The sequence below is a fragment of the Oenanthe melanoleuca genome, chromosome 5 (genome assembly GCF_029582105.1).
Source record: "Oenanthe melanoleuca isolate GR-GAL-2019-014 chromosome 5, OMel1.0, whole genome shotgun sequence".
NCBI classification, from domain to species: Eukaryota; Metazoa; Chordata; class Aves; order Passeriformes; family Muscicapidae; genus Oenanthe; species Oenanthe melanoleuca.
The window spans coordinates 51,087,380-51,095,790 of record NC_079339.1 but is presented as its reverse complement, the minus strand read 5'-3'; positions in this window follow the sequence as shown (position 1 = coordinate 51,095,790).

Here is an 8,411-nt window from a genome sequence, read left to right as displayed (position 1 = left end):
ACTGCTGAAGGTCAGTAGTATCACCTGTAATCACCTGAGACCGAGCCTGGGCTCACCGGAGGCCAAATTCTGGCTGCAGTGAATTGGGCAAGGATGTTCAGAGGACGTTGAAGGGCTCCTTTAGTGGGGCTGCCTGTTAGAGGAAAACATGTTGTTTCCACTGGGCTACATTGGCCATTCACTGCCAGGTACTGTAGTCCTCTTCGTGACACTGTGCCATAGATTTCATGGACCTGTGGTCTTCTCTGGGAACACCCAGCGCAGACTGGGAGAGAACTTGGGAAATGTACTTTGTCCTCAAGAGACAGCAGTGTGGGGCAGCCACAGCCAGTGCTCCTTGGCAGTGCTGACAAATGCATGTAAGCATCCATACACACACAGACATATACACACATACACACATATTTATATTCTTCTGTGTCTGCATGCATATAGCAGGAAATCTGCTCCCCTCCTAACAGACCCTTCTGGTATCTCTAAGTGTGACACACACTCCCCTTGGGAGTCCATGGAGGCTGTAATGTCTAACAGAGTAGGATTTATTTCATTCTCTAACACCTAGGGAAAAGACTAATACTATTTTCTAAAGTGCTGCATTGTTTTTGGGTTAATCTATATTGCTTTTAATATTTCATGTATGTGAATATGATGCACTGCAATGAAAACACCCTTATATCTTTTTCTAGTAAGTGCGTCTTTCAAAACTAGAAATGATGTCAAATGATGGAGAGGAGCTCTGGGTCTGGAAGGCACAAGGAAATGCATAAAAGATGAAGGCCTATTTATGTTTCTCACACGCACAAAAACCCCTCCAACCAAAAAAACAACCCACCTACATTAAAGAAACACTATTCAAGCTACAAAGAAAACCAGCCAGCATGTGGCCTCTCTGTACTTGAACATTGGGATCCAGGCTTTAATTACAGGACTTCATGCTGCCTTCCCAGAGGCCCCTGCACACAGGACCTGCACTGGGAGCAGAGCTGTGTGAGGGAGAGGAATCCCCTTTGCTGGGTTAGCTGGATTACAGTGGGTACCTCCACCAGGAGCAATGTAAATGCAATATTAGCACAACAGAATGGGCTGATTTTCTCTATGCTCAGCAGTTAAACTGCTTTAGGGTTCCACAGAGCTGCTTCAGGTATCTCTCGGAGCAGGATTGTGGCTCTGGTGTTGTCCATCCAGTAGGAACCATCCATTTTGTGCATGGAGATGAGCCTGGGTGGGGAGCCTTGAGGAAACAGTGACATGGGAAACCTGCAGAGGCAGCTTTGCTCGGTTTCTCCTGCCCCTGGAGAAGCCAGCTGTGTGACCTCAGCCTTCTGAAGGTCGCTTGCACACATGCTCTCATCTGTGGGGCTCCAAAGCACATGGGAGTCCCCAGCAGGCCCACCTGGGGGGTGACAGGGCCAGCAGCACAGCCAGAGCACAAAGGCCACCAGGGAGAAGTGTGATGGGATCCACAGTGTGTTTGTCCCAGTGAAGGTTGCCATCCACAAAGTGTCAGTGATGTAAAATGTGGGCCCAGAAGGTTTCAGCTGATGTTGGAGGAGAAACACAGGTGGGAATGTGGGATTCTTCTCAGACATTCCAGGGGACACATCCTAATGGAGAGAAGGGACTCCTCTTTCCTGCTGTCCCATGTCCTCTGAGGTCCATTCCTTCCTTTCCCCTAGCTCCTTGTCACTATTTGCCCCTCCTCAGCCAGCCCACCCCATCTCAGACTTTCCCCCTCTGTTCCCAGGATGCCCACATCTCTTCTCTTTACCTCTTCATCCCAGAGCTTTCCCAAAAGGTCAGGGACAAAATATGTCATCTCCCAGCCTCACCCTTGCCAGACTACCTTGACCAAGATCTCCTGGTGTGGCAGCCAGCTGGCACATCTTAGGCCAGCCCTGGTGCTTAGAGCCTGACAAAATATGTCTGAAACAGGTTTTACAGAAAGAACCCTGTGCCATGGTGACAGCAGGCAGTGCTGCCAGTCAGCAGAGACATCCTGTGCCTGAGCAGCCTGCGAGGCTGGCAGAGGCAGGGTGTGCTCCTGCAGGCTTGATTCCTGGTGGCCACGTGCTTGTAGCCATTAGAACACGACTTGCAGATCATTCTGCCTTATTAATAGTGGAAAATAATTGGCTTACCTCTCATGAATGTCCTTCAACTCCACCAGCACTGGGCTTCATGCTGAGCCGGTTCTGGGAACCAATTCTGCCGCTAGGAATAGACATTCCTGCTGAAGTCAGTGGCTTCTACTTTCCATCAGACAAGGTGCTGGCTCTGAAATTCCTTGCAGTTACCCTCTTTCCTGAGTAAGTTGAATCCGTGCAAGGCTTTGTGGGCTTGTAAGCATTTCATAACTTAATAATAGGTCACATTAATTCATTTTTTTGCTCTGCCTTTACTCTTTAGAAAGATGGAAGTTATTTTTTAAAAATAAAGCATTGCATATGTTGTATGTGGGAAGTGGTGATTTCTAGCTATGGACTGAGGGGGCAAAACTGTATAATTTATAACTGTATAATAAATAATGAGTCTGATGTGTGTGTTACTGTGATTTTGTACAAGTCTAAAAGTGGAGTCCCAAAACCAAGACTCAGCCCTAATATCACTCCATTGCAGAGTTACAAAATAGTGGAAAACAGATCCTTAGTTAAACAAGAAGAGTTTCTTTAATTTTATTTTTCAGTTCAGCTTATGAGCCAGGCTGTAAATCCACTGCATGATTCAAACCTTTCGCACCAGAAGATAGGCTGGGGTAGGTGTGAGTCCTGGCAAAACGTCAGGAAAATACCTGCTCATCTGAGCTGCCTCAGGGCAGGTACCCTCACTTGTCCCAGCTGATGAGCTGGCCCTGAAGTCACAAGGCAGCACCAAACCTGCAGTATGCTGTTCTTTGCCTCTGATTTCTTTGACAGACACGAGTGCAAGGCAGGATGAAGTCCGAACTTTCTCAGCACTCTGAATTCAGAGGGGTTGCTGCTGGCTTGCCAATCCTCAGCCTTCCTTGAACATACCCACATTACCATAACTCTGCTACCTTGAGAGGCTGAGATTTTGGGCTGGATTCATAGCACATGCATTCAAACACAGAATATGGGCAGGGTGAAAATCCAAGCCAGACAACAGTCACACAAAATGCCAAGGTACAGCTGTCCAGATGATACTTGTGTCCAGCAACTGCAGACTCTGAATAGCAGGGAAGGTGAGGCCCTCTGCCCTGTGCTGCTGGGGATGCTGTCCCAGGAGATGGCAAAACTTGGCAGACTGGACATGTCTGCAATGAGCTCAGGACAGACTGCTCCCCAGTGCACAGGCACAGCCCCTCTCCTTCACAGCCTCTCACACAGACACATGCGATTTGCTGCGCCCACACATCCACTGCAAGTTCCAGGAGCTCCTCAAAGGCCTGATCCTCCTTTTGTGCCAGAGGGACACTCAATATGTCCACTGCTGTCTGCAAAGTCTATCCTGATGTTTCCATGCTTTAACAAGAGAAAACTTAGGCTCCTTCACTGCAGGAAGAAGGCTCCCTGGACAAGGGGAGAGGATATACATATTCCTGTTCTCCGTAGGGACATAAGAATGTCCCCATTCCTACAAATGAACCCTTCCATTACAAGTACTAGTAGACTTTTCACTACAGCACACAACAGGGTTTGGTTCGGTCTACATAGGTTTGGATGCCAACCAGAAATTTTCTAGTCTTGTGAATTTTGCACTTTTCATCTCCATGACCATCCCTCCAGTTGCAGGACCAACGCTGCGGCAGGACTCCATCTCCATGTGTGAGAGGGGGGGATGGTCCTTCAGTGGGTTTGCCTTTCCCTGGGAAGGAGGATCTCTAGGGCCATGGCTGCCCATGCCTGCAGCAGCTCCCCATCCCTGGGGCTGGCCGCTGCATGCTTTCCCAGTGAGGTTACACAACAAGGGGAGCAGCGTGTCAGGACAAGGCGTGTGAGTCACCAAAGGTACCGGAGTCTTACATAACCCCAGCACACATTTTTGGAGTATACTTCATCTGAAGGGGTTGTCAGGAGCCCTGAATAAAGTGACAGCCTGGGAGGAGCAGGGCAGAAGAAGGCTAGTACTTCTGTTGCTTTTCCTCCACTCCTTATATTTGATCCAGGAGGCCTTGGTCATCCAGAGGAGCAGGGCAGTCCTGGTGTGTCCCACAGTGTGTGATGACATCTTCGCCAGGATGGGCTTCACTGTGATGTTTTGGACAGCCAAACAACAGATGAACTTCAGACCTACATAAACAGAACTTATTTACCTCTAAACTCTCTGTCTTCTGATTCTGACTTTGCCTTCTCCCTCAGCTGAGCCTGTATAATCTCATTTTTCCCTCTCTGCTCTTCTCTGAGCTGGTATCATGAGCCTTTCCTTGGATTTCTGCCATCCCATCTGTACAAGCTCTGGGTCTACTGGAGTATAGCAATAGCAGGCCTGACACAACATATCTGAATCTCCTTACACAGGACCCAGGTCAGGATCTCAGCAGAGTCTACTGGGCAGAAAGACTTCACTTGGCTCACAATCCATTCTGCTCATTGGCAAAGAGGGACATAACCCAGCTTCCAGCCTGAGAGTGTGGCACACTCAGAGGAGTCATTTGGGAGAGTGTAGGTGGGGATCAGAAGAGTTTCCAAGTGATGGGGTAAATTTCTGATTGCTTTAACTGTGAACTGAATACATCTTCTAATTCCCACAAGTCTCATGGTGCAGCCAATATTTCATGTTTCAGGTTCAGCTGAAGTCTCAGACAGCTCTTCTGGCTCCAGGATAGACTCTTTAGGCAAATCCAGGACCAGAGGAGTGTGAAAGGTTATGACATTAGCTTCTTGTGTAGGGGAGAAAGTGGCAAATGAAGGAATCCCTCCTTATGATTTAGATACTTTTTGCATAAACAAACCTTTAAGGAAATCTTGGCTCCCTCCCAGCATGGAAGGGGAACACCACCTGCAACTGCTCTATTATGGGCTCCCCTGATGGCTGAGGTTTTCTGCAGAGCAGCAGAGCATGGCTGCTGTGGAGGCACCCAGCAGGGCCAGGGGCTGACTCACCAGCAGCCAGCAATGGCACATGGACTGGGAAGAACGGGCACAGCTTGGAGCTGGGCTTTGCAGAGCAGTGTCCCCTGTGGACACCAGCATGGGCTGGCATCTTTGCAGGGAAGCAGGGACTGGCCCCTGGCACAGCTCCCTCTTACCTTGCTGGGGTTTTCTCTCCATGGAAAGGTGTTTCAGGGTTGAGCTTGGAGGCTGCATGTATCATGTAATGAATGGAATACATTCCCAGCAGATGCTTCCTCCAGACATGTCCTGGCTCATTCTGGGGCACCCTGTGCAGCACCTTTCCCCCACAATGCTCAAAGGCAGTGAGGAGACTGAGAGCTGCCTCTCCCAGGTGAAAAGCCCCTCTGCTTCCAATCAAAAGGACACAAAGGTCTCCCACACACTTGAATGCCATGAACTCGAGTTCCATACCAGCATTTCTCTGTATTTCATAGACACAGGCCAGCCCTGCAGGCATTATTCATTCTGGTGAGCCTGGAGGGGTCATGTGAAAGAGACATCAGCTCCCACAGCTGGAGGGAAATGATGCACTTGGCAGCACCCCACAGCTGCAGAATGAAATGTGAGTGTGCACACCAGCACTGAGTATCCCTGCTCATCCCTGACCAGCTTGGGCTTGGGAAGATGCAGGGATGAGGATGAGAACCTCCTCACTGTGGTGGGGCTGCCTGGCCAGGAGCCTGGGACTGCCTGGGACTCAGATGGCAAAGTGCCACCACCCCATGTGGGGCTGGTTGCTGTGGCTTTGCCCCACAGCACTGCTGGGCCCAGCAAACCCATCAGGGGAGTTGGCCCTTTGGGCTTTCGCAAATTTTGACAGCCCAAGGCGTGTCCCAGACCAGGACAGCCAGGTGCTCCTGCTCCAGTCAGGGCTCCCCTTCCCTGGGAAGCAGCTAATCTTAACTGGGTACATGAGTGTCAACAGGTGCCTTGGAGGGAAGAGGGACGAGGGGATATTGGTGCAGCTGGAGGAAGTATTTATAGCTGCTTTTTAAAAAACCCTGTATAGATCACATCTCTGTTAATGTATGTAACACAATCGGGAACCTGAGCTTTTCATGATCCCATGGCTGCAGGATTTCCTGAGGAATCCTCCACGGGCCACAAAAACAAGCTAAAAATAAATGCATTAAAAAGAGACACATACTGAAACGTGTGTGCCTGTGCCTCCTCTCTGGCCAGTGAATTGGATAGTGGCAAGCAGAGTAGGGGAAGGGGGTAGTCCCTGGAAAACCCCCTGCAGTATCTCCTCTGGTGGGACAGACCCCAAAGGGCTCCAGGCATGCAAAGGTGAGAGCATGCACTGTTGGCAGGGGTTTCAGGAGCCCCAAAGAGAAGCAGGAGTTATGGAAAAGTTATCCACCAGCAGAGAGCAGAAAGAGGTCGGGATTCCCCAGCTGGAAAGCAACCCTGGAGAGCCTGTTTGTCTCCTGTGCAGGCTGGTCCTCAGATCCTTCCAGCAGCCACACTTCAGAGCCAACAGCCACACAACCCTGGGCTCTGGAGAAACAGACTTGCACATTTGGCACTCCCATGTATTTCAGGAGAAGATGCAGAAATGATATTTTCTTGTGCACTGAGAGATAGAAAAGGCCACCAGTTCATCCTTCACAGCTACTCAGCTCCTGTCAGGCTGGCCAGCAAAAGGCAGGAAGAGGGTTTTGGCACTGCTATGGTGCTCATGGGCCAGCCCCACAGGGAGCCCCATCCCTGCTCTGCAGTATCTCCCAAGGCCCCATTGGCACAAAAGCTTGTCACTGCCACATCCCCACAGCCAGGCTCTGGGCAGCAGCTCCATTAGAAATCATGGCTGAGCTCATGGCAGCTGAGCTCAGGAGGGAGCAGACAGGACCTGGAGATGGTGACAGCATCACCTGGCAGCTCAGCTTCTCACCCTCTCTTGGGCTCCCCAGGCTACCAGGGCAGCAGCTCCCCTCCGATGGGCAAAGCCATCACCTGGCTGCTGCTGCCCGAATCACACATTCCTGACACCTGCATTCCTTGTAGGACCAGCCATTAACGGGATACATCCTTGAAAGCTTGTTGGAGCTACAAAGGTGTTGGGGAGGGCGGTGGTGAGATTCCTGTAGCTGAGCTGATCCCGAGCTTCATACCCTCTGATGGGATTCAGTCGTTTCCTCCAGCAAATGCCCTGCAGGCAGCAGTGGTGGAAGGTGGCTCTTCCTGCACATCCATTCAGCCTCTGCCTCTCTTCCAGCACTGTGGTGCTGCACAGCAGCTGCTTACCCTGCACACCCCCAGATGGACTTCTGTCAGGAACATGTGCTCCTGGTTGTGTCCAGTGCTTTTTGTGGTGTCCCTGCACACAGAGCTGCTCCATTCCCTGTCCCATCACAGAGCTGCCTCCTACAGCCCACACAGAGACAAAAGCTTTCCTACAGCATGGGGAGAGGGGAGATAATCTGGTACATCCCTGGCCATGTATCAAACCCTCTCTCTTGCTAGGGGGGCAGGTAATGTGATTAGTGAGAAGGCACCTTGGTTGAGCTGCTTTGGCATATGTTCCCTTCCCCCAGCACTCTGCTATTAGCTGCCAGAGATGAAAAGCTGCAATGTGCAGAGAGACAGCTGGAGGTGTCAAAGATGTCACCTGCAAGCTGCTCTTTGTGGGGATGGGGATGAGTGAGAACAACCACCTGGAGGAACCAGAGCAGCCTCATGTCACAGGGGAGCGTGGTCAGGGTTGGGGCTGCTCAGCTTTCTCCCACCCTCTGCCCCCTCTGCATCCCCACTGCTGCAGGGGGATGAGCCTCTGGCACAGTGGAGTGCCTCCATGTGCAGGAGCAGTGGCAGGGAAAGGGGCTGCAGCAGCACAGGGGTGGGGGGCTCTAAATGGATTTCCTGCCATCAAGAGTAAACTCCCTTCCCAACAGGATGTCTTGTGCAGAATGAGCAGCAGGTGTAAGGGCTGACCTGGTTTTAATTTTGATTTTTAAGCAGTATCCAGGGAAAGGAGGCAACCCAGTGAGAAAGAAATAGTTTTAGCCATTCTGTGCTGGGGGAAAGAAGGTCTACAGGGATAAAGGCTGTTTACCTCTGGTGCCTGCCTCTGTTCACAGTGTTTGGAAGTCAGACCCTGCCTGTTTGGTTATTTCTGGATACACAAACTAGAGAAGAGTAGGATAAGGCCCTTCATGTCTAGGCCAGCATCATCTCTCATCTTACATGCTTTAGCCTCTCTGGCTCTGATACATCCCCTGTCCCAGCATGTGCAACCATTCAAAGCACTTCTGCAAAGCTGCTTTTCCTGGCTTGTTGCTTTGACAGGTTTTCTTTGTATCACTTCCCTGGCTCTTCTTTCCTCCTTGCATCCAGAAA